The following is a 27,707-nucleotide window of genomic DNA, read 5'->3' as shown; positions in this document are numbered from 1 at the left end:
TTAATGGAAAAACACACTTAGAAGGGGAACTGAAGGATTTTATGACCTCACCTGGCAACGTCCTCTGAGTTTGCAGTAGGAGAATAGCCTGTATCTGAGTGGTGCAATTGGCAGGCCATAAGGCTAGTGCTGCCTACAGGCTGATTTCTTTTGACCTGCCAAAGTAGATGCCTAGAGAATGCATCTTCCTAGCCTTGCCTCAGGGTGGTAGAATATGTTGCAGTAGGAAAAAAAAAATAAAAGAGGAGTGGGAAGAAGCTACTGAGTTCCCTTTTGCTTGCCCAGATCACCAACTGCTGTGTATAGCGCTGGCCTTGGCAAGGTTTCTCATGTGAAGTGGGGAAATAGTAGTCCCTGCTGTCTTTTTTTTTTTTTTTTTTCCTTCTTCTTTTTTTTCTTCTCCTTCCCCCTATCATCCTATGGCATGTATGCAAAAAGTCAGTGATGCCGGGGAGGGAATAGCTCTGCCTTTAGGAGGAAGTATCTGGCCTCAGGGTGGAGTTGTGGTTTTGGGTTCCTAGTCAGGCAGTTTAAAAATGGTGGAAGCTGGCAGTTCAGACCTGCCCCATCCTGATGTGTGTGGTGGGACTGTGACACTGCTCATTTCTGCCCTCAGCCTACGGAGATGCCTTGGCACTGGCATTTGATTCCACCACCAAAACGACTGGGCCATCCTGTAGTTTCCCACTCCTAGTAGGAGTGTTGCAGGTCACTTGCTCTCCTGCTGGAAGACAAAAGGTAATAAGACAGTAAAGGCCTTTTATTTGTGAGGTTAGAAGATATGAAGGTGGGAAGAAGTGACAATTTTTAAAACCAGTAGGTTAAAAGAAACTTTTGGATCTGTCATGGATAACAGTATGAAGTGACCTAATAGAAATAGTTTGATTACCATTAAATCTGTCAGAAAAGCATGTTTATATTTTTAATTAATATTTTTATTTTTCAGTTTTGGTTCATGTGTGTTTAAAAACACCTAGCACTGGAAGAACAGTAACTGGACATAATCTCTCCCCTTGCTTGTAAAATAAATGTAAACTGCATGTTTCTTTGACTTCCATAGGCCTGTAATAAATTACTAGTTTATGAAGGATCAGATCCAATGTATTCTTCATCAATGAAATCTCCGCAAGTGCCCCAAAACATAATATATTTTCATGCTGTTGCACTTGGACCGAGTCAAGCTGTGCTGGTAAAGCTGTCTTTGGCTGAGCGCAAGCCTCGTAATCCATAGGTTATGGTTCTGCCAAGTCTAATGGGACTTGGGCACAGCATGAAAACATACTGTTCCAGTGTATGCCTGGCTGTAAGCAGGGAGCCCAGCTCCACAGGTCCTGCCCAGTAAACATTTGGAGCAGATTGCAGCACCCTTTATCGCTGTGTTAGTGAGAATCATCAGGAGCTCTCAAGAACTCATTAATTATGTTTTTTTGAGCATAGTGTTTTGGCATTTTGAGTACAGCTAATTACATGCAGATCTTAATCTTATAGTTTTTTCCTTGTAATTAATTATTTCTTCATTATCTTTAAACTGTTTGACTAAGCAGTTTACATCCTGCTCTCCTCGCTTCTTTAGCAGATGTCTTGAGAAAACAGATGTTTCTGTTTTCAAGAGAGGAGGCTCATCCTTTTCTAGATGGAAGGAGGCTCTGCAGTTCAATTGGTAGCACTGAAAACATAAGGGAACAAACATATTGTGCTAAGCTAAAAATCGAACACTGTCTAATACTGTGACTAGAATATATATATATAATTACATATATATAAAAATGCATATTCCAGTCATATACATATATGTATATGTATTTTAATGTATTTTTATATTTCTGTGGGTATGTATATATACACACAAACCTACACCTTGAGGTTTTTCATCTGTCCCGAGTTCTTAAATATTTTGAGTAGAGTTTTTAAAAAGATACATAAACATTTGTTAATCTAGTCTTACTGAATCTGGTGACAGGCTTGAGAGCCTGGAAACATTTCTGAATTGAGTTAATTTCTTTGTAACCTTCAAGTGTTATTTAGATAGTGTTAGACCATGTACCTGGTGAATGATATTTTATTTTTAGTCCACTTGATATTGAAGGTGAAAGAGTTAACTTGCTAAGAAGATTTTCTTTAAAAATGATGCCTACAAATAATTTCTGATCTCATTATTTAAAACTGCTTTTACTGACAAATTAGCTTCTGCGGCCAAAAGATAACTTAGATTTGTCTTTAATAGATATTTGGAGATAATCTTTTTTAATTAGGATTTATTAGCCTTCAGCCAGACCCCAGTGTTTGATTAATCTAAGGTAATTAAAGTCTTTTAAATCTGTCTGACTAATCAAGAAGAGCAGTCCTATCTAAAGCTGTAGGTCCTCACGGCGGAAATCAATGGGAAGTTAGCCTGCCTGTGGATTTCTGGATTGAATCCAATAAATTGAAATTCACTTGTGTAGGTTTTACATATTTGGGTAGCAAAAGCATCAGGTGTACCATGATAAGTTCGCTTTCCATTTGCCTTACCTTGTGAGGGTATGACAATATATATATTATAGATCAGTCTAGTCACTGAGCTGATGCACAAGGAAATAATTTTTGTTAAAACAATCCTATTTCAATGTGGAGTAAAGATTATCCAATTATGAAAACAAAACAGCAGTTGAGTGCAGTGCATTGGGCCATGATGAATCAGAAGGATGGGTATTTTCTTGTATTTTTCAGTGAAAAACAACAACCTCTGACTGTGATCTTCTGTCAAACAGAGGAGGAAATGTACCCAAACATTGACAGTACTCCCTTCTGGTGTACACATTGAATATAAATTTTATAAGCTTGGGTATTAGCAGTGATTCAGGTTCCCAGTGGTACCAGGTACACGTGACTCCTCCTTTTGACCCCTAACACAATAGGAATTATGTGTTTGAATGCCTTAGGAGCTTTTGAATTTCCCTTTTGAATTTTAGAGTCGTTTTGGTGATGCTACTCTACAGTTTGTAATTTCAGTGGGGTATCTCAAGAGATAAATCGCCCTACTTCTTGAGCTCATATAGAATCCACAAGAAGTTCCTTTGTCCAGTGTATGTATCACAGGTATTGTTGCTAGCAATGGCATCACCTCCAGGGTGTGCCTGGCTTTTAAATGTCTGGTATCCGGCAGGTAACGCATGGCTAGTTCTGCTAATGGTCCTCCCGGCATGCAGTGCGCACTCTGGCAGGTTGTTCAGAGGTTAGCACTGTCAAGGTCTCTTGTTCTCTTTTCCCTTCTCTTTTGCAGGCCTTTTGGCATGATTAAAGACTTCTTATTCATGTGTGTTTCTCATACCGTGCTTGTCTAATCTATGTAAATTGTATCAGAGGAGAATTTAGTTGGTGGGACAATGGAGTTGGATATTCCCGTTTCATGCATTGTTTTGGTTTTGCCTCTTCCACTACAAAATGTTTTTGAGGCATTTAAGAAACACTTGCATAGAGGTGAAGCAGGGAGTTTGCATCTGGAAAGTACAAAATTAGTTTTTGTTTATAGTATCAAGAAATTAATAACTTAGAGAAATTGCTTGGGACTTGCTACTATCTGAGGGCTACATCTCGACATAAGGTTTGCAGCCACCCTGGACAGCAGTCCCTCCTTCTGGAACCTTCCTTAAAATGTGAAGGTGCGTGAATGCAATCTGTAAGGTAAGTTTATTGATATCATCCTTAGGTGCTTTGCTGGGTTGGGACTGATGCTGATGATGCCTGCAACTCTCAAAATGCTCCGAGAAGTATTTATCTAAAGGTGAGAGAGAAGAATTGTTGCCAGCACAGGGAGAGAGCGCTCCTCAGAAGGGATGTGTACACACAAATGTTTGGCTCTCACTAAAAGTTCACTTGATTCTGTATTAAAATGTGGTGTTAATAAACTGAGATGAGAGTTGTAACTGATGTGTTGGCCAACTGGTGGTCTAATATGATCCTAATTAGCAGGGTCCGTCATCAAATAAATGTGGCTAGGTTTACTCTGATGTATCAGTTCTATCATCTAAGACCAGAAAGATCTTTTCATCACACTGTAGATATGCAAAACTTGTCTGAGCTTGCCTCAAATTAAATTATTTTATGTGGGTCTGTGCTGGTTGGTGCTCTCCTTAAATACAGTGGAAAAATACATGGCATGTTTTTATGAGGATCATGTGTTTGTTTTTAATATGACCCCTCTCTAAAGCAATTTAAGATTCCTCCTTCTTTCCAGACTTTCAGCTATAAATGTTACTAGGTCATTTTTTTTTGTTCTTATTATAATTATCTAAAAATGAATGAAGAGGAATGAAAGAGTTGTTAAGAACTTACTGGCATCACAAAATTGTGGCTTACATTTACAAGTCATTTAGGTAGATCTTGTAAAGTTAAAAGGAAAGTATTTTTGAAGTGGTTTTTATGCTTAAAGACTGACTGACTAATTAAAAAAAAATAATCTTGTTCTTTGCTCCACATTGTGACTGAAGATATTTGACTGCATAAAATAAGCAAAGGCCACTTGTCCTCTTGTGGTATCAAGTCCTATTGCTGCTGCTTTTTCCTTATGTGCTACAGGAATGCTTCTGTTTTGAGTTGCAAATTAAATTCAGAGTTTTTTAGAAAGTCATAGTTATAAATCAATTAAACATTTTCACTACATTTTTATGGACTAGGCTGTGTTCCTTTATTGGCTCTTAAGCCTGATATTTCAATGCTGTCTTCTCCGAGTCCAAGGGAACATAATTTTTTTTCCTTAAGCAACCATTTCAGAAGACAGGAGACTGGGTTACAAAGAAAGCAAACGTATTTACTCGGCATTGTATATTGTCATTACCTACCATTTGAAATAATGTTACTAATACTGTATTAATTACAAATCTAACTTTTGTCCTCTCCTTCCATTTTTATTGACACCTGTAGTTTGATTATCTGTTAACATTTTGGATATTTTTGCAGAACTCAGACTTAAAAGCTGGAAAAAACCTCAGATTTTTTGTGCCTTTTTTATTCTGGGAAAATGAAGCAATGCATGAGAAACTGAGAGGGGACTCAGCTCAAGTTCAGGAAGTGGAGGAGGAGTTCTGAATCCTGGAGTCTACATTCTCATTTGGGGCAAAACTTCTATAGCTGGGGTCCATTTTTCTAGTTAGGGTTAAACACTACATCCATACTCCTCTTGCCTTGTGTTCTGGTTTGCAGGTTAACGACATTACTGTGGCTCATCTCCCTTACGTTAATGACTGAAAGAAATTCAGAGATACTGGAGTACCTTCATATATGAGCCTTCTGTGTAATAAATTTGAAAACCACCCAGAGGAATAGTAGCAGAGTATTGCTTTCACCTGAAGGCTGGATACTGTGATACATGAAATGAAATTAATAAAGTGCAAGGCAAGGGTCGATATTTTGGGAGTCCTGTCCTTCACAGACAATTAACCTTCACTTGGTATTTATATTTTGTGTCTAAGGGCTCATACCTGGTTAAATGGAATCCAGACTTGATGTGAAGCCCATTGAGGGAGGCCTCCGTTGCTTCCCTTGATTGTTCCACTAATTCGTAAATACTTATTGCCTTCCTTTTCATTAATCTTGCCAATTGATACTTGTGGCTTCAACACAGAGAGGAGGGTGGAATGTTCCCATGAAATGAAAAGGGACCCTTCCCAATCTAGACGCAGCATATCTGAATAGAGCATTGCTGTTGATGATCCTGGGCCTCTTGTGTGCGGAAACAGAGGAGCTGGACTTGCTGCTTTTTGCTCTCATGTTCTTCATGAGTAATAATCTGAAAAATACGTAATTAGAAAATCCCAAAGTAATGTAAATGCCACGGAGGTGCATGCTGGAAACAGTGAATGACATACAGTGACTCAAAGCTGGAAGCATCTTGTATTTTAAAACGTGGATTTCCTGGATAAAGAAAACAAAGAATTGGTTCTGAAGGCTACGAGTTACGGTTATGGTTAAAGTTCAAAGTTTTAATATTTTCTAGGTTTTTAAATATATTTCCTTCAGAAAAAACCCTGATCTCTAGTTTCCCAGTATGAGGATCTCTCCTGAGATGGAAATGTAGAAATATTATTCTTATACTGGAATCAAGTTCTAGGTCTATGATTCTTCTTCCAGAGAGAGGCTGCATGTTCATTTGTGTTTGAGGAAACTGACAATTCACCCACCAAAATAGATAATATTTCATTAAACTAGAAAATTCATTCTTTGAGTTCCTGTTGCAATCTGATAATGGGGGGCAAATCTGTCAAAAGTAACATCTTGTTTCCATTGCTTTCAAAAATGTTTCTTGCTTTCCATTAGATCATCTAAGGAAATCAATTTAAACAAACACTACCTCATTTGTTTCATTCAGTTGCTTCACTAATAGTTTTATTTCTGTTGAAGATAAACTTTTTTGGAAGTAAAGGGGAAAACATTATTTGTTATCGCCTTAGAAAACAGTAAGTTTTAATCTGCTGTGCTCAAAGAGACATTTTGGAAGGCTGTGTGCCTTATCGATGCGTCACATATTAAATAGAATTAACATAATCGAGGGTATTCTTGTTATGGTATTAATACTGCTTGTTACAGTTAGCACTAGATGGTGCAGAGGTTATACCTCTTAAGTTTACTACTGAGCTTTTTCTTCTTCATTTTTGTTTTGGGAAGGGTGTGTATGTGTTGGTTTTTTTGGGGTTTTCTTTTTGGTTTGGTGTTTTTTTTTTTTTTTTTTTTGTTCTTGGCTTGGTTCACAGAAACTATTGAGACCCACAGGATTGCTTAAGGAAATGAGTAGAAAAAAGAATCCCACAGTATTTGGCTTGAACTGATTTATTCAAATCTGTATCCATTACAGCACATAACGTTACCTGATATTTAAAGAATAAATAAATTAATAAACAAAAGTTATGCTTTAGAAAAACATTTTAAAAATACAGGAGGATATCTCCCAGGTTTTGTTATTTTTGTATACAGTACCTCATTAACAGTAAACAGCCTGATTCCCTTCTGTGAAATTGTGGTGCAATTCCAGTTGAATTACTCTAATTGCATTGGCCTATCATATAATTAACAGCAATTTGCATAAAAGATCAGGCCTTAAAATAGCATAAAACAGAACTATCTGAAAGTATTGGTCAACACTTGACTCAAGTGTGTAGTCATAGGCTGAGGATAAACGAATTTTAGTATAACCACATTTCTGATGGAGACTTTGTATTTGTTTATGAGATGTTACAATATTTACCCAAAATGTCACGAAATGTAACCCAAAAGGTACATGTAGAGCGTTTCCATTGCTGTGCGTGAGGCTTTGTGTGGGAAGTTATTTTTTTGGCTGACTGGTATTGCTCAGACCACATGACCTAATTCAAATGAATATTCCTACATCCACTACTTATTATGTAAATACATAGTTTAAAAACAATAATCAACAAACCCTAGAACTCATTAAATAAAGGAAAAAGCAAGGCATGGAACTTTACCTGGAATTTGGTTAGCGAGGCATAAAACCCTGCAAGTCTGTTGTGACAGATGCTCAGGAAAAAGAAATTCACCAGCAGCTTTTTTTTCCCTAACCTAAACTGGGATTATACAAGCAAGATAAGACTTATCTCTAGTAACTGCTTGATTTCCCACTTAACCCTATTTAAAGATTTTTGAGGATTTATGAAGATTTGGAAAAAAAAAAACCCCACAACAAAATACCGTCTCAAAAACCCAAAGCCCAAGACTCAGACATTTTATTATTGAACTGGCAGATGCAGGAACACGTAGCTGCACCACTAACCCCTGAGAGCCTCAGCCTGAGCAGCTTTAGCTGCGGTGCAGTGCTGGCTTGGGAGAGAGCTGATGCTGCTGTGTCCCTCATCAGAAGGTTCTGCTCAATCCATTTGCTTTTATTAAAACAAAATGAGCAGAGGGCTCAGCCGCAAACAAACCTGATGTACAATTAATGCATGATCCTATTATAACATGCTTATCCTTTTCTAGATCTCTTAATTTAGTTTAAGTCAAACTTAAGCTGCATTTAGATCAAAATCATTCCTATTTGAGAGAGATAATGAGGAAGATGTCTTGGGGAGGGTAAGATACAGTAACTCTTAATGTGTTCATTGATTTAATCAAGGGCTTTCATCATCAGTAATGGTACACTAGAGTGTGTTTTTTCTTGCTGTGACTACTCGATAAATAAAAGCTTCCATAATACTTTCCCTGCCTTTCTATGAGTTGAATAATAGATGCACAGCATTTCAGGTTTTCATGAGAAGTGTAATTTCAGGGTCTGACACTGGTCTGGGCCTCCTGAAGACATTTAAAGGTATCTGAGTCTGAATATGTCAATTTGTGTTGTTGGCCATGAGCACTTGAATAAAGTTCTGGTCCATGTTTAAATGTCTGCATTGCAGAAATAGAAGATGCAAGAAAGAAATGATTCAGAGCCAGCGCCTGTGAGTACATCTCACGTATCTTCAATATTGTTTTGCTGTGAAGTTGAAACAAGAGACCCAGCAGTGTACAGTGTCCACAAACATGACGTCTTCCCTAGAAGAGCTGACTGGGTAACTTACTGCATAAATACTGTCACATCAATAATATACTTAGCTGTGTAACTCTTAGTACCTATCTAGTGTGATATAAAGTGAGATTAGATGCAGTAGAAAACTAAAAATTCACAAGATTAATCACTAGAAAGTGATTCAAGCAGACTCAAACAGCTAAAACCAATGATTACTGTTAAGTTTATTGAAAGTTACTTGCATCTCTCTAGCATGCAGATATGCTCACTGCAGGCTACAAGTTGTGGAGATGAGGATGGGAATGGGCAGGGTGGTGCTGGATGAACAGTTTATCCAACCTTCCATGCAATCGTTTATGGAGCTGTGTGTGTATGTGTCTCTGTAGGACTCACTCCTCCAAAACGGCTGTGAAAAGTCCTGTGTCCTGTAGGCATGAAGCTTGTTCAGTTGGTTGAAGTTGTACTGCCGAGTGTATTCTGAATAAAATAATGAGCCGATAGAATGAAAAGTGATCTCTCCTAAGACAGACCAGATTTTTTTTTGACAGTTGTTGATAAGAAGGGACACCTTTGATACTGACACTGGAGAGTCCAAAACGTTAGGATTTTGGAATGAGCAGAAGAAATCTGAGCAGATCAACTTTAGCAATGGAGGATATTACAGAAAGGCTAGTCCTGCCTCCTTTGAATGCCATATGGTTATGTATCTAACATGGCTAATTATCTAAGAGTCAGTGACTTTGCTCTCTTACTGCTGTAAAGAGCAGGAGGTGTAGATGGGAAGCACCCCTTTTCAGGTTCTGTAGCTTTGGGGTGTGTCTCACAATTTCTGTAACACCGATTTACTTAGCAGCCATGTAGGCAGACTAGAGAAAACCAGGCTGACAGGGATTTCAAGCTATGTGACAGCTGCCCTTCTGTGTACTTTTGTATGTTCCATATGACAACATAACTGTCTCCTCTCACTGTCCAGGAACACTGACAAATAGCAAACAGATTTATTGTGTTTTCTCAGTTGCCTTTGGTTGTAAACATCCTTAGAAACCATGTCATGTCTTTGGATGAAAAAATATTCTAAATAAACAGACTGTTTAAGATAGAGGAACAGACTTCCTAAACTGACTGTGATTTAGGTCTTACGAATTCAGTTCATCCACTTCAGACAGTGTTTAGCTTCATATGTACATGATGCAATACACCACAAACTTGTCTTCTACTCCACCCCTTTGAACATAAACCAGACATTTTGGAGATCAGAGTCATAAAAATTACAAAAGGCAGTTATTTAAGTCATTGAATCAATCTGTCTTTCAAGGCAGGTTCATTCCCAAGTGTAGATTAACTATGGGGTTTGGGGCTTTTTTTTTTTTTTATGATATTTTGGAATGAACAGGTCTGTACATTCCAGTTTTAATAGGGGATTTTGATAGGGAATTTAATAGACATCTGCAGTACAACAAACTTCTGGCTGAATATTGAATGTCACCTGTTGGGGATGTCTCATGTGTCTGAACTTCTCATCTGACTTCTTCACCTGCAGCTTTCTGGTCCCAGGACTTAGTCTGGCCTAGTGCCTTTTGTTCTTATCTTTCATCTTTCTGGAAGTTTCTTCTTTTTTCTTGTCTATCTTCATTTTCCCTGTCCAAGGGGAATCTCACAATTTGTAGTTTGCTGGTGCCTTCTAGGCTCTGTGGGGCACCTCTGTGTAATTTTGCACCTCTGTAAGGAGATGATGAAGATTTTGGCTTTTATTTATTATAATATCAATGAGAACTGCAAATATTCAGATGTTTCATTCCTTTCTCCTGGCAACATCCTGTGTTCTAGGACTACCTTTTATGACTGAAAATGCTAAATGGATGAAGGTATAAGACCAATTGGCAAAGCCTCTGAGGCTACAAAGAGGTAATAAAGCAACAGCCCTCTGCCCCCAAATGTAAGTTCAAAATAGGAGGGAGAAAGGGATCCTTATGAGAAACAAGGTGGAGAAAAAGTGAGAACATTGCATGTAGAAGCAAGGAAAGACAACCTCAAAGATGTCCCAACCTGAACCTCTTGAGATTCTTTTCAACTAGTATTTTGAACACCTGCTTTTCTAAAGCTTTCCCTGTGCAGGTTTGTGTTTTTTTTTTTTTTTTTTAAAGTTGAGATTTAATGCAGTTGCAGGTAGGTGATGTTAAAACTGCATGAGGATATGACTTGTATAGGGTTATAGTAAGTGAACTGCATATGTAACTCCTCCTGTTTATTTCCAGGCTTTCACTTCAGGTAATTTTTGACGTGAATGATTATAGAAAGCTTAACGGTATGTACTTTCTAGGTTGCCTCAGTAGGCTACTTTCTTGACTATGTCCTGAATTGTATTTCTACACACTTCCCCCCTGGTGAAAGTACCAGGGAATAAATGAGGATTAATGAATATGGTTAGTAGAGAAGAACAATTACATTTCATTGGGTTTACCCTTAGTGTGTTGATAAGTCATGATACAGATCACTCAACTGGAAACATAAAGCTGATAGCCGTTTCGTCACAACAGTTAATAATCTTGAACTATACCTAAGTGGTGGGGCCCAAGAATAACTTAATCTTTGAAACAGTACCAAAAATGAAGCACAGCAAGATGCTGATCAAAGAAATGTAGAACATCAAATCACTTAACTATGCTGAAAAATATATTTTACACATGGACTGGTAGCATGATGATTCTCTTCATCTGTACATCATTTGCTCAGATACAACTTCATGAAGGCTGTCTACTGTGCAGTGACCTGCGTCATATAAACTAAATTAGTTTTGATGTGTTTTATAATGAAGAGGGACTTCTGGCAGTGGTTCCAGTGCTTGCTGTGACAGTATTGACAGAAAGGCAGAATAGATGATGCTGGTAACCATCGCTTCCTGTAGTGCCTTAGGAAGGCAGCTGTGGTGAAAAAGGATAAACAGGATATTTCAGACACCAAGTATACAAAACAAAAGGCATGCGAGAATACTGAATTAGATTAAACTGAAATTATATTAGACTGAAAATAAAATCCTTATGACTTACTTTCTCTTGGGTGTATGTTTGGCTGAATGTACTGCCATGGCAGTCACTGTGGGACCTGGAGTTATGCTGGTCATGCGTCAGCTTCCCAGGGTGGCAAGGGCAGGTTACATCTATGATTCCCCTACACCTTTTCCATTTCTACTTCTCCATATCCTGGTTTCGATAGAAAGGGATGGGCATTTAGGGCACTGTAGTCAAGTCTTAGCCCTTGCCTTGGAGCTCTGTCTTCAGACTTGGCAGGACTTGTTTTAAACTAGTACTTGGCAACAGAGTTGTGTTAGCTGTTTATATGTTAACTTCTCTAGCACTAATGCACATATTACAGGGTGCACACAGTGTTTCATGGCTATCATTGTGTTTTACTGCGTTGCTTTTAGTTCAGACTATTCTGTAGCTGTTACTTCTGCCGTATCATCTTGTTAAAGACTGCACAGGTGAACATTAAGGCTGTTGTCCCCGTCTCTCTTCCAAACTCCTGATCATTGCTTTTATATAAACATAAAGATAAGCATCAGAAAAATAAGCAGCAGTTGCAGTTCTTTAAGATATGCATTAAAGAAACCTTACAGAGTACAGTGTACTTTTAATGGTACGTTTTAACTTGCTTAGAATGTGCAATGAAAATATTATCAGCATCAATTTAGTCTTAGTTAAAACTCATTAATCAATTGTAACATTTCACTGGATTGTTTTACACACCCAGACTTGTCCTCATGAGACTACCTGTAATTCGAAACTCAGCCAGACGCTTTTCAGGCTCTATAATCCATCCAGAATATGTTTGCAGAAGGAATATTTCCACAGCTGCATTTTAGAGACATGGATAGATGTATCTTAAAGGAAAAAATAAAGTAGGAAAACTGAGAGAATTGTAATTGGAAGAGAGAACTGTCAAGTATTTTCTAATTCAAAACTCATAAGTCGTTATCTCGTGGATGAGCAAATGCTGGTGAGCCTTCCCTGATGAAAACAAACAAAAACTTTTCAGAGAAACCTTTTTTTTTTGCCATATTTTGAACAATATTAGTGCTTCAATGACAGTTGCTTTTCTAAAAAAAAATAAGGGGGCTGGGGAGAAGATTGAATCAGGCAATCAGGTTAAGGTGTAGTTTGGGAAAAAAGATTCTTCACATTCTTCAGGTGTAATACCTACACTGAAGGGAAATGCTATTTTCTGTTTTGTCATACTGTGTAATTTATATTTGGTAAAAATTTTGTTGATTCTTTGTTGTGACTTTCTTTTCAGTGAAGGTGTTTTATCAGAAACGAAATAAAAATGTTCATGACTGTATTAAAAATACTTCTTTACACACTGTGAAAGGACGACAAAGAATATTCACTTCCTCTCCAGTACACCCAATCTTACTGGATTTTTTAAAGTTTACACTTTTCAATCTTCCCCTAATCTGTTGGAGTAACTTGTAGTAGTTGAAGCATGTTTTTATGTCAGTCAAGGTATAGGGATAACAATGCTGTGCATTGCAGGATCTGTGCACCCAGAGATGACACTATGAAATATCGGGATTCGGAAAGTGTTCTGGCAGGTAAGAAAGAAGGACTGAAACATTTGTTAAATACCGTTTGGTATCAAGTGATAGTATCTCTGCAGTGTGCTTTGTAGTGTCTGTAGACACATTGTTAACATCAACTAAAAAATTATCAAATGTCAAAACACTTGATTCTGACACATATTTCACATTTCAAATACTGCTAGTGTAGTTCATTATTATTTTGAGAACAATCAATCAGACTTTTCAACACTCGGCAACAGAGTTTGAAAATATTCAAATATTTCTATGTTTAGAGGCCTCTGTGGCCACAAAGAAAAATATGCTAATTTCAACCAGATCCTTGTGTTGAAGTTGAAGTAGTAGCTAGTATATTATAGGCGTATACAAAGCTTTTCCCTCCCAAGAGATATTATAGCTGTGAATGATTATCGGAAAACAACATTAATTTGCTGCCACGACCGGATGAACTATAAAAATGAGTGTAGATAATACTGTGTTATGTTTTCTTGCTCCTGCAGCAGCCAGCTTGCATTTTTCCTCCTAATTTCTTAGAAGGAAAATAGCTTTTAGTACTTTGGTTTTAGAAGTTGTGGTAGAATTATTTTTGTGATCTCTTCTATTTTCTTGCTGCCATACATCTGGCAGTCAGGCGTGAGCAGTAAGGACTCTGTGTGGACTACACTAAAGCCTTTGGCAGTAACAATTACTTTTATGATCATTATAATCAACCTTACTCTTCCTAGTAAACAATTTCTTTTTAAATGAAAGTTTGTCTTTTTTGTGACATGTTGTTGTTTCAATTACTGTAATGGTCAAGCTTTTTTCATAATTATACTGTGAGAACGTACAAGACTCATACTTCAAACCGGTGCGAAGGTGTGAACAGTTGTTCTCATTGATCTGCTCCTGAGAGATACAGTCTATAGTCAAGGTATGGTTTCTCTTTCAAATCTAGCTGTCAATAAACTCCAGGTGAGTTTTCATTTGATTTCTGTTCAGGTTCTGTTTAGGTTGAAGGGATGGGGAAGAGAAAAAACTCCGCAAAGTGAGTGTCGGTTTTATTTTGGTTTGGCCTGGCCAGCGCCTCGTGGCTGTGCTGCTCTTGGACACGTTTGCTTCACCCTGGGCAGGTTGACAGCTGAGGAGCTCTCAAGCAGTGGTATCCAAAAGAGTTGCCTTCCCAGATAGTTATGACAAGCAGATAACTCCTCTGAACTCCGCTGACCAGGTTCTCCCTGATGCCAAAAGGGAGCTCAGTTTTGTTTGCAGTTCACCTACGTGCCTTTGAATGCCGGCATCAAATGCAGGCCGCCCGGGACACAGCCCCTGTGCTCCCAGGCAGCGGGGCCCTGGGGCGGTTTTCCAGGGAGCTCTGGAACAGCCTTTACCCAGGGACTTCTACACCCTTCCTGAAGGAGCTGGCTGGCTGCTTTCATTCAGAGACCTGCCTGGAACATAATACTTGTCGTGCCTTTGCAGTAGTGCCCATACAGAAAGCATTTGCTGTTTGCATTAATGAACCTTTTCAGAAATTTTTGCCTTGCCTCGTATTCTGGTACCGAGTTACAAGCACCTGGTGTAATATCCTGTGTCAGCAGCCAAAGTCTCAAATGTGAAGTCTCATCCCTGATTCTTATTTCAGGTGTGCAATTCAGCGTAGTAAGTGTGGATGATGCAAAAGGGGAACTTTGTTCTGTTATTTCTTTTTGGATTTCTCATTCTCTCTCTCTTTTTTTTTAAAAAAAACCCAACTTGTCAGGTGTTATGATTGGATTTGCTGCAAAAATCAGATTCACAAGATGTTAGTGCAGGATCCTCCTATTTTGTGCCCCAGTGTGTTTCTCTCAGGATGAACTGTACGCTGAAAACAAGATTTAATCAGCATCGGTTAATATCTTCTACGAAAGGTTATTTTTGTGATTGAGCTTTCCCTTTGCTTTTGTTGGTAATGAATGAAATGGAAGGACAAACTCTTAAAGTAAGTGATAGGGTGATGGTCCTCAGTGGTCAGGAGGAACTTGATGCCTGGCAGATTGAGAACAGGCTAAATTGCATCTCTGCCATTACAACCGCCCTGGCACGGCCTTCGCGATGAGCAGCCCACAGCTGGAGCTGCAGGCCAGCCTTTGCAGAGCTCCCCCATGATAAAAGGAGCCATGAGTAGCAAGTGGGACCTGGAGCTGAGGCCAGCGGGCAGCCAGGCTGAGACCTCTCACGGCAGGGGACCAAAAGCATGGAGCCCGGGGAGCCCCTGGTCCCGTCCCAGCCCTTGGCATGGGCTGAGGGGTAGGTAGCTCACACTCATTCTTGCTACCATTTTAAGAAGTTTTTTTGTTCCGGGGCGCAGTAAGAAAACACAAAATTAACACATGTTAATGTAATTCTTTTACCTCTGGAATGAAACTGGGAGTTTATCATTTGTGTCTGTGACTTGGGAAGGGAAGTGTAGGAAATCCAACAGACCCGGGCATGCAGTGCGTTGGCTCGGGTGGGACAGAGGCATGCTGTAGGCAGGCTGCCTCTCTCTGTTCTGTGGGAGGGAGTATTCCTCTTCTTCCTCTTGCACTCAGAGAAGGCAGCCTGTCACCTGTGCCATTTCTTTTAATTCGCTGTGTAGTCCTTTTACTGAAGAAAATGGATAATCATGAGGAAGAAGGAAGAAAATTAGTGTTAAGTATGTTTCTTTCTTTCTTTTTTTTTTTTTTTTAATTGTTATCATGCAGACTTTCAATGCTTTCTCAAATTTGGTAACTTCTTAGGGAAAAAACTCTAGGTTCAGTGTAGGTTTACATGGGATTTTCAAATCATTCATTTGAGCCGTTGAGCTTCTAGAACTGACATCGCAGTTTGGCAGAAAGACATTTTCTTAAGAGTAAAGCTTTGATTTGGTTTTTTTTTTTTAAACATCATGTTAGAACTTTTATAGCTTGGGTTCATCTTTCCTCGAAGGAGTGCTGAAAAGATGGCAGTGGCTGCAAAGCTGTATTCCGGAGGGTGGAGTGCGCAGTCCCTGGGGCCCCACTACTCGCATCCCTCCTTCCTGTATCGGCTTTGTTTTTTTCTCCCTTTTGTGTGCCACAGCCTCTGTCCCAAAAGCACGCTAAGGTTACTTGTAAAGTGGCAGTGAGATCAGTGGAGCCTAGGATAGCTGTCGAGATGTTCTTGGCAAGGAAAGCCTTATTTAACGGAAATTAATGTGTTCCACTTTCTAGGTGCTGTTGGGGAAGCAATGGCATGTATATCCCTTTTACATTGTTTTACTTACACTTTACAAAATGATGCCATTCCATTTCAGAGGGCAACAGAAGACCAGCCAGGTTTTAGGCTTTCTCATTTCTTTTTACTGTGTTAGGAAGGAGTGTTCTGACAATTTCTTTTATTCAATTAATTCAGATTCACATACGAAGACTTAGCTGGGTGGTGAGGTATATACTGAAGATAAGTAATGAAAATGTATTGGAATAATTTCTTTGATTTCTAAAGCTCAAACAGTTTCAGTGTTGATGCACTGATCAATGATAGATGTGTTGTTTAAATACAGTAAGTTCAAAGGACTAGTGCTTTACTTAACTGAGGATGGAATCTGACCGTTACTGTCACAGCGTTAACGTGACTGGTGAAGTTTTTACCTGTCAAAAGAGTTAACAGCTTATATATAACAGTCATTGAATAATTTAGGTCTAAAAGAATGCCTGGAGGCCCTGTAGTCCCACCTCCTGCTCAAAGTGAAGCCAACTTCAGGCCAGGGACTTGTCCAACTGAGTTCTGAAAGCCCCTGAGGGTGGACTACCCGCCTTTCTAGGCAGCTTGCTCTAGTGTTTGATCATCCTTGTTGCAAGGCACTTTTTCCTTCTGCAGCTTGCGTCTCTTGCCACTCATTTTTTGCTTTGGCACCTCCAAGAAAAATCTGGCAGCATCTCCTTTATAGGAATTGCTTAGGTGGCTGAAACCAGCAGTAAGATCCCTAACGAGGCAAGGATTTGAATTAACGAAGTTCCTAGCCTTCTGCCTTGCAGAATGGATATAATGTAAATAGTTCTCGGTTACCTGCTTCCTGCTCTGAAACGGAGGAAAAGCCCATTTGCTGCAGGTTTCAATGTCCCCTGAAAGTAGGCAGTAAGATCTCATGCTGTTCTTCATAACTATTTTGTGTACATTTAAAGCCTCCTAACACAAAGTTAGCCTCCTTGGTTTCTGCTTGTTGGTCACAGTGGATATTCATGCTCTTTTTTTCTTTTCCTGTGTATTGTAGAGATTCACCATTATACATACATATGGAGAATTCTTCTGGTTTTCTGCTCCGTCATAGATGATTGTGCTCTGACTCTATACTCTTACAGAAGTTTGGATCATTACCTTGATTCAATCAGATGGCTGCTGATACGTTGAAGTCGATGCTTACTACCCTGGTAAGGATGCTGTAAAATCTATTTATACCTAATATTTTTTTTTCAGTGTAAAAAAAATAATGAATTATTTCAGAGGATGTCAGCTGTGGATTTCACAACCTCTCTGAAGGAGAGGAAGCACCATTATTAGAAGAACACTGTGGTGTGTAGACAGCCTAGGTGGTCAGCCTCAGAACCCTGTTGCCTGTTAAGGACCACTCTGAGAAAACAGCCTGATCTCTCTGACTTCCAGTTCAGTAACTTTGCTGATCACCCTTCTGATTTAATGCAGTGAGCAACTTGAGCTTATTTTGGAACCGATTGTATTGTTTGAGCTTGTTCCTCTTTTTTTTTTTTGGTGATATTTAAGAATAATGCTATAGAGTTCAGGATTTGGGTGTTACAGCAAGGAACATGGTTCAGAGATGAATCTGTTGCAGATTTGAATGGTGCTGGAGCCAAAATACTGTGATCTTGAGGATACTAGTATTGTGATGTGAAATACATTATCAAATCTCACGTGACTAGACTAATTCTTAATACTGTCATTATTAAATCATAACATCATGTTTTCTATTGAAATAAGGTATCTATAATAATTTAGGGTCATTGATCTAAAAAAACCAACCAACCAAACTAAAAAAACCCCACAAAACAATTTAAATGTAAAAATGAAAAAGTCTGGCATTTGTGTGAGAAGTTAATGTACATAATTTGGAAAGTCTTTCTCCCTCAGAAAGCTGCTACAACTAACTTTGCCTTGGTCACAGTGGTTAATTCCATAAAACTAGTTTTTGTAATTGGCTACAAAATTGCAGCTGATTGTACCTCCTCAGGCTCCAAACTTACTAAGCTCAGAAAATGCTCTGAAGTTTGGTTTGAGCACCTTCAGGGTCTTACGAAGCCAGTGCATTCTGTGCCGTATTTTACTTCTTGCTTGTGGCACATCCCATCTTACACTGCATAATCTTTTTCTCATTTCACACGGAAGTGTGAAGTCTGTCTCTAGATGATCCACTGAACTCTTTGTCATGGTTTTTGTTCATAACAATTTCTCTACTTGAATTTTGGTTAAGGTTTCAAGCTTAGATTCTAAGTTCTGCCAGAGATGAAGGCAGTGAGTTTAGGCTTTCCGTGAAGACAAATCCTTCGTGGCCACAACATATGAGAGCTTATAAACACAAAGAAAGCCAATTCTTCTTAGAAATTCTTTGTGAAAGTGGGAGGCTATGATTCTTTAAAACATCTGTATCTGCTGGAAAGCTTCTTAAACTATTCTTTCTTAAAACTATTGTCTTTAAATATACTTTCTGTACTATTACTTATATTCTTTTGAATAATCTGTAATGTCTTTTAATATGTCATGAATGCCTTTTCAAAGAGTTGTACGCGACTCAGTGCAACGGCTGTCTGCATAGCATGGTGAGGTCTTCTGTTACAACTCTGACCTGAGTTCAGGCCTGAACTGTCTGTATCTTAAAGCTGGAAAGAGCAAATGCTGTAGGGGCTACTTCCAAGTAGCTACTTGCGCACGCTAAGAACTGCTCTGATGGTTCAAGTTTAGAAGGCTTGTTGTTTAGTTCTGAATATTTTGCACAAAGTATCTTTCACACCATATGGTTTTAAAGGTATGAAGATTATTGTCTCTGGGAAGACGAGTTCTGGCCCTTCAGTGCAGAAGCTGAGGGAAAAGAAGGTTAGTGACAAGCTAACAAGATTAATAGCTGCTACTTCTACTTGAAATACTAATAGATAAGTCCTTCTTGATGGACTCTGAAAAGACTGTATTATGTAGTGTGAAGTTTGTGTGGAAGTGAGACCAGATGATCCAAGTACCTTTTGTCAGGGTGATATATAGAGTATACTTAACTAGCTTATCTTTTGCTGCTTCTCCTCTTGAAAGTCTGATTACCCCACCACAAACACAAATGCAATACTGAAGTAGGTCTCATTTTGAGTAAAAGGGAATCACTTTTCCATTTTGCAGGAAAAACTGAGCCATGGAAATGCTTGCACATGGATTTTCTGTTTCAAATGAACAGTAATAAGAGTAAGATAATTATTTTCCCTGACTTAACATTTATGTGTGTGTTTTTCCCCTCTATTCCTCAAATATTTCAGATTGTTAGGATTCCAAATATAAGTATTATCTGAATAAGAATTTTGATCTATTTTCCAGTCTACTACTTCTTTCCATTCACCGACAGGCTTAAGCATTATATGGGAATAGTCAGCTATAGCACATTATACAGAGAGAAAAAATTCATCACGCTGTATCTTCAAATTCAAGTAAACAGATTTTTCATCTCTGATAACTGCTCTTGGCATAGAATTCAGACTTCTGTCTTTCATAAGCCGTTATGGCTCTGAAAGTTTTGATGCTTTTGATTAGAACAAAGGTGCAATCCAGTATTATTTTAGCTTTCTGGATTTCCCAAGACATGTGGCTTTTGGAAGTGGCGGTGATAGCGGTTGGGAATGAATGCTTTGGTCTGCTTTAAATGTGTGTGATTTCCATTCAGAAGTACAGCATAAAACAAAAGAGCACTGAAATCTTAATCAGTGACTTTTTCCCCTGTGACAACAGCTGTATTCCTTCAACTCCTCTCCTTCCGTAGGAATCTCACTAGGATGACAGGATGCCGTGCCGGTTGTACAGAAACCGCAGACACATTGTCTGTTGCATTAAGAGGCAAATAATACGTCACTGGCTGCAATTTTAAACTTTTGATTGGCAGTTGGAAACATGCAGTTATTTTCAAACTTGTAATTAAATTAACCCAGTAGCAATTTTTTCTCTAAATGTATGAGAGAGCCTATGGTCTATTGCTGTGTTTATAAAAAAAGGCTTGTTTGTCTAAATAGAATTTTTTTGGTGTGTTTACATCTTACTGTGACACCTACCTTATTTTTATGCACATGGGAACTAAGTGATATTTCATTAGTTTACAGTTCTCTTTAAGCATTCAAGGGCACAGTAGGACCTTGGGAGAAAACTTTTTTTAAAAAAAAACAGCCCTAAACTGTATTTTACCTGCACTACAGGTATATAAACCCAGGCTCAGCCATATTATTCCAGCTTGAGTGCCAACAGCTTTGTTTACGATACTGGATTTGGCAAGCTAGCTTTTCAGAATTGACTCTTCAGAATCATTCATCAGCAAGTAGAATTTAGCAATTTACTTGGGACACCGAAACCTGGATAAGGTTTTGAGTCCCTCTTATGTATGTGACATTTTGTACTTATGAGAAAAACAGCTAGGAGATGAGGGAAGAAAGGTGTGACTAGCAAAAACATTTCATATACACTGTATGACATTATCTAATTTGCAAATAACTTGATTTTGTAATGAGAGCGTAGATTATCTAGCTACAGTCTTCATGGGGAGGATGCCTTACAAGACATGAAAGTATGGGAGACCAGGGATATATATTGTCTCAAGCACTCGTAAAGTCATCTCATAAACTTTTTTCCACAGAACGCAATGAAGATGGTTTTCAATATGGTGTCAGGGTGATGCTCCTGTAGAAGCCTGGGTGTGTCTGAAGAACATGCATAGGTTGGGCTTTAATGAACTTGAACGTAGCATCAGAGACAAACAAAGTTCAGGATGTGCAGTTCATGGAAACTGAAACATTCCTACAAAGGGGAGACTCTGGATTAGGGGTCAACCCTGTGAGCCAGCCAATTTGGGAATGCAATAGCTGTATCCCATGGTGACTCTCGCTCTGTGATGTTTCTGGTTGCTCCCGGGCACTGGGTGTGAAGCTCCTTCAGGAAAGTACTTAAAGACGGGAAGGATGCAATTACTTAGCCAGTGTTTCTGTAACGCCTTTTCTTAAAATGTGAAAATGGGATCTCTGTCAGGTTCCCTATCTAACACGAGATGAAGATGTGTAAGTCAGTGTTCTGAAGGACATCAGATGATGCCAGATCCATACCAGAAAATTGTGCCTCCGTCTACCTGAGGTCAGGAAGTAACAGGACTGATACATTACTAATGGTATCACCTCCTAAAGAATGATTATAAGTTCTAACCAGTATGTAATAACTAGCTGCTTATTCTCAGTAAGTTAGGTGCATGTCATAAGTTGGATTTAAAAAAAAATGATTTTTTTATTGTTGTTGTTCCTGAAAAAATCAGCCTGGCCCCTGCATGAAGTCTGGTCCTATCTTTCTTTGCTTCTTTATGAAGCAAAGAGAAACAATTCCTGTTCTCAAATCTCATAGTACATCCAGATTTCTTTCTTTATCTGTAGGGATGTTCTTCACACTGTTTGTGTAGATCAGAAGTTTGTTAGCTGGAAGTGGCAGCTTTACCAGTTGAAGCTATTAATATTCTACTATATTCAGTGATTCTGTATACTACAGTAACTCAGCCTAGCCTTTTACTTGAATGTACTCTAGGCACTGTCTTCAAATCTTGGCTGGGTTTCCTTGTTGTCATACAAAAGTGCATTTTCGCATTTACTCTGTTTACATTTTTATCTGGAAAAGCTCTGGCATGCATAGAACTCCCATTCGTGTCATCACTGAAATCTAACCCTTCATGTAATAGTACCACAGCATTGTTGAGAAATGGTTTTGCTTCTGAAGGCAGAGTGTAAAGGAAGAGGCAGAGATGCGTATAGAAGGGGAAAAAAGCGGAGACAAATATAGGATGAAACTAAAACCACATGGTATTAGAAAGTGAGAAATACAACAGTGGGTCATTGACAAGGAAGTACTGATCTAGACATGCAGGTAATTGAAGACAGACAAAAGGATGATGTTAAGCATAGTTTTATTAGGTTAATAGACCAGGCATATTTCTGATAGGTCCAACATGGTGTTACAGGATTCTTACCACATAACTCATACCTCAGGATAGCCCTTCTTTAGCTTACCCACAGGATTTCACTTGTAACCAGAGCAAAAGCTGAAACCTAAAGATTATGGCCTAACATCGCACAAAACCTAATTTTGTTGCTTGACCAAAGTTATACTTAAGTTATGCTTTAAACTGCAGACACAGTGGAAAGTCCAGGTAGTGGAAAAACAGAGTAACAAATAAGGAAATCTCAGGTAATGGTATTTTTATTTCAATTCTATATGTATGTGTTCAAAACAAAATCTGATACTAGCTAAAAACCATAAGATCATATGAATGAATAATAAACTAAGTTATGCTCAAGTAGTGGTAGGCTACTAGGGCTAAATGTTTGTGAATGGTTGATTAAAAGTGTGACTCATGGATTCCAGTGCTTTATTAATATTATGAAAAGCTAACTAGGAGAGAAATCAGGGTCTTTTTATAAACAGTGTTCTCTGAAGTCTGATTTTTGCCATCTCAAAGGTACTTGCTGAACTTGGTATTTTTTTTAGTTGCTGTTCATTAGGGAAGCAGATAATAAACCGAATGCTTGCTTTATAAGCCCTATAGATTAATGTGCAGTCATAAAAAATATTGTACCTTGGCTCTTCAGAAACAGAACTCATCATTTGGAGAGTTTATTAAAATGCTCACAGTAGGTCAGCAAGCTCAGTGTTTAGGGGTCTTTCTACATTTGTGTGATAAAGGTTAGGAAAGAATGAAACCCAAGCTTTCCAAACCTTTAACTCTCATTCCTCCTGCAGGTTCAAAAGTCCCCCTGGAAAATCTTGTATCTCCCTTACTTCTAAGGGGAGATTTTATGGTTTAGTTTTTTTTTTTAATCATACCGGATGCTGGCTGAATTTAGAATAGAAAAATGTAAATAATTAGAATAGAAAAATTTAGATAATCAAAGTAGATAGATTTAATTAGTGGAATGAATAATTCTTAAACTACCAAGTACCATATTTCTAAGTTCCTACATCTGTGAACCTGCCTGCTAGTGTTTAACTGTTGTTGTGAATTATTATTTTTTCTAAACTATACCAGTGGAAGAAATTCTTCTTGATCCCTAAAGCAGGGGTTTGGTTTGGTTTAAGTGGTGTTAAGAATTTGTGTTGTTTTTGACAAAGAGGAAAGAAAAGAAGCCAAACAGATTCCCCTCCCTGCATTCTTACAGTTACATAGTCAGAGGCTACACTAGAGAATCCGGAAGTGTTTTTCAAGCTTGCAGATCCATTTAGGCTTCCTGGGCAAGTCATGTCTCACTAATGCTCTGCCACCCTGATATCTGAAAGAGAAAACCATGGACAAGAAATCTAAATGGAAGTTGAGGTGCTCTGTAAAAGACGCTCCCCCGCCACAACTGTTGGGGTGCAGGACCCTGTGCTGTACCCTGGGAAATGTTTAAGCTGGGGTGGCACAGTGAGCAGGCAGCTTCTCTTTTGCTGGAGCTAGCTAGCTGGTGAGAGCGATGAGCTTCAGCCACCTACCTACACTTCTGCAGCAAGCCCAGATCCATTCCGTATTGGGCTGGCATATAGGGAAGTACAGGGCTGTAACAGAAACCAAGAATAAAGCAGTAACGACAATACAAAATACTAACTTTGTTGCCTGAATGACATACTGGACTTGTAACGCTGGTAATTTTGTCAGTTAATGAGAGAAGTTCCCCACCTCTTGTCATGACTGCCCTGACTGTCCTGGTATTGTGCCGTGCAAGTCACAGTGGATATGCTGTGGTACCCAGTGGGGACCCCTTCCTGTGGGAGCTCCAGAGACTCTGAGATGCTGAGTATGTAGCGCTGTAAGATAAGTCTTCTAAGATGTTGGACATGAAAGTATCTACCGCATATCTGGTTCTCTGTTCTCTATCTCCTCTTGTTTTGCTCTTTATTAAAATTGATCTACTTTGAAAAGGTGATAAGCATTCACTTTTCAAGGAACTATGTCAACCATACAGTATGCAGTGAACTGTTTGACACAGTCTGGTGGAATACATTTGAATACGAAATTCTGTGTGTCTTTTGTGTTTTACCTGCTGCTACATAACCTTCTGCAAGCAACATTGGCAGGTGTTAAAGATCATAAATCTTCTTGAACTTGTTCTGGGTCTGGAAACGCTGGATATTATTACTGTGTTAACCAAAATTTTCAGTGTAGGTCAGAGGGGCAGGAAATAAAGGAATTCTATTTTCTCTAGGTTTTTTTTTTTTTTTTCCTGGCTGATCCAGAAAAGAAATAGTACCCATAAAATGTGAATAATTTATATTTGATACCGTATGGATGGTACCAAAATTAACTTTTTAAACCAGACATCTTATAGTGTTATTTTTACTGGATAAGTTTAAAGTTAGAAAGCTTGCGTGTAGTGGGAAACTGTACAGTAATTGAGCAGTATAATTTTGGAATGCATTTTCTATTTTAATATTTAATTTGAGTAAGATTAAAACATGGTATGAGCCACACTGGATCAGATCAAAGGTCTGTCTACCTCCAAAGCTGGCTGTAAGCAGAAGCCTAAAGAGGAGCAGTGTAAACACCTATGGCAGTATAAAACTCTTCCAGGCTCCAGCTATTATTTCAGGACAGGGGTCTTCCTTTGCAATTTGCAGTGCTGGTGTATTTAATAACTTAAGATACAGATGTAATCCATTAACATATATGGTCTCTCTTTGAGTCCCTGTAAATTTCTAACATCCTTTAGCAAGAAATGCAAGGGAGTCTAATATGTCTTGGATGAAGAAAACCAAACCAAACCAAAGCCCCCACCCCAAAAAACAAGCCCCACAAATCCTCCTTTTGCTCATTTTGTATCTGTCTGACTTCTTGTGTTCCTGAGCCCACTTGTTGTATTAGAAGAGACAGTGCACTATGAATTATTGTTTGCCATTTCCATGCCACTTATGATTTTTATTGTGTTTACCCCAAGGCTGTGTCTTTTCCAGGTAAGAGTCTTAGCTTAATTATTTCCTGTACAGAAACTGCTCCTTACCAGTGGTTGTCCATATTAACAGATCTCAAATATCCAGCAAAAGCTGTTTAAAGACAATAAATAAATCAATAAATGCATTTTTTAATTGCAAGTAGTGTTAGCCACCTTTGATTTTTACTGGTCAAGGCATTCCAGTGGCCTGACCCAAATATTTGCCAGCAGGGGTGTAGGCAAGTGCTTACAGGACACTTATGTTTGCTAGAATGGTATCTGGAAAAGAAGATCCACCATGATGGTAAGTAGCTTTCCTTTCCCATGCACAAAGTGCAATATATGACGTTATGCCAGATAGAATTCTCATGAAAACATTTATTCTGTTTGTGCTTCTTTGGTTTATAGCCATGGTTCAGCTTTATGATGTGAAATAGGTTGCTGTAGTGTGGAATACACGTAGGCAGTGCACTGGGCTTAAACAGTTTGTAGTGCCAAAGAGTCTTCCTTATGCTCCTACTTAAGATGCAATTCCTAGAGAGATCACTGTCCAAGGAAGTGTGAAGAACTTGAACCTGTATGACTGCAAGACAGTTTGGTCTCCCAAATACTAGTCATTCTGTGCTGCCTTAGGACAGGTGGTATAGCATGGGACAGATCTGAAAGAAGAGGGTACCTCAGTCAAGGTACAAGTGAAAAATTGGTAGATAAAATGCTGTGGAATTTTGTTTCTCGATTTAAAAGATACATAGGCATGTTAAATGCAGAGATCCAAGTCTAGCAAGCACTACAATTTCTTTGCTAATCAGTAGTCTAAGAACTTCTGTTTCACAGATAAATTAAATGTGTTATCAAGATTATTTTTACTTTCTTTTTAAAAGGCATTTCTGGATGCCTGTCTGCCTCTGACATGCCTGTTATGCTCCTTTTTCTAGGGTGAACAAGTAACAAGTGAATTATGGTGCAATTCCAGTTTCCCTTCAAATGATAAATGAACTGCTTCAGGTGAACCTGGTTAAGTGTCAGTGGTCTGCTCTACTTATTGCAAGAGGGTTTAAGTATTCAATTGTTAATCTTTACAGGCTCTAAAGTCTCAATTCATTACTCGTAATCTCTGAATCACAAAGTCTTTGAGGTTCTGAAAACTCAGAAATTTGCTTCTGGTGTGAATAGCAGATTATTCATGAAAACAAGATGAGAAGTTATTCCGGGTGACTTTCAGTTATGGTTTAATTGTTGGAAATTCTTTCAGTTATAAACATATGAAAGGTTATTTTTTTCAGAGCACTTGAGAGTTCCTTGTTAATTTTGTGCTTTGTATGCAAAAAGAAACTTTCCCAGAAACTTTGAAGCTAAGATTACATATGGCAATTCTGTGAAAAACTGTTGCTACTCAGTTCAATCATTTGCAGTGTTACTTTGAAGTGATTCATTGAGCCACATTTGTCCCCACTAGAAAGCTTACTGAGGCCATTAAATGAGGAATATGGCCCCTAGTTCTTCTGTAGGTTTGCTGAGGAACTGTGCCATATATGGGGGAGTGTGATACCCATATGGCTTAAAAAGCATTTGAGCCGAAGTATGGAAAATAAAAATTCTTACAGTTGCAAACTTTGACTGTCAATGTTGTTGATGTGTACCAGTCTACTGGGTGTAGATTTGAAAAAAAATTGCTCTATTCCCTGTTCCTTATTAATTCTCTTACTTTCAAAATCCGTTCTTATCCCTTTGATCTGAAACAGAATAAAGCTGATCTAAGTGAAAGGTATTTGTCTGTATAAAAATAATTAATCATTCTTTCTGTAGAGAAGGCTGAGGCTTTAGTGTGAAAGCTTTTTGGTTTTTTTATATGGTCCAGATTTTGTACTTGGCATAACTTTTTTTTTTTTTTAATCCCCCCACCCCTTTTTCTGTCACAGCACTCAGAACTATCAAGCTGCAGCAAAGTCTTTTACCATCTCATACCAACATACCCTTCATGCCAGTCCCTCTGCTGCCTTCTCCTCACCTCACCCAGGGCCCACTCTCTCTCTTCTCTCTGCTTCTTCCTTGGCTGCTCTCTCTTCATTGGCTGCCCAACCCCTTAACAGAACCAGCCACAGCTGCACCTTGTCTACATCAGCCAACCCGCTGCCCCTGAAGCCAGCCCACAGCTGTACATTACCAGCCAGCTTAAGTCCTCTACATTTTTCTTTTCTTGTAGGACCTTCTTTTAGGCTGCTTAGGCTTATTTCAATGTACTTTTGCAGCTTATGGCTGTATGTGTAGTTAATAGGATGATAAACTACAAGAGAGAGAAAGATGATCATAGAATCATTGAATGGTTTGGGTTGGAAGAGACCTTAAAGACCATCTAGTTCCAACCCTACCACCACAGGCAGGGACACCTCCCACTAGGCCAGGTTGCTCCCAGCCCCATCCAGCCTGGCCTGGGACACTGCCAGGGATGGGGCACCCACAGCTGCTCTGGGCAGCCTGGGCCAGTGCCTCA

Source organism: Falco peregrinus, chromosome 2 (assembly GCF_023634155.1).
Source record: "Falco peregrinus isolate bFalPer1 chromosome 2, bFalPer1.pri, whole genome shotgun sequence".
NCBI lineage: Eukaryota > Metazoa > Chordata > Aves > Falconiformes > Falconidae > Falco > Falco peregrinus.
The sequence above is the reverse complement of the archived record's forward strand: the minus strand, read 5'-3'. Positions refer to the sequence as shown.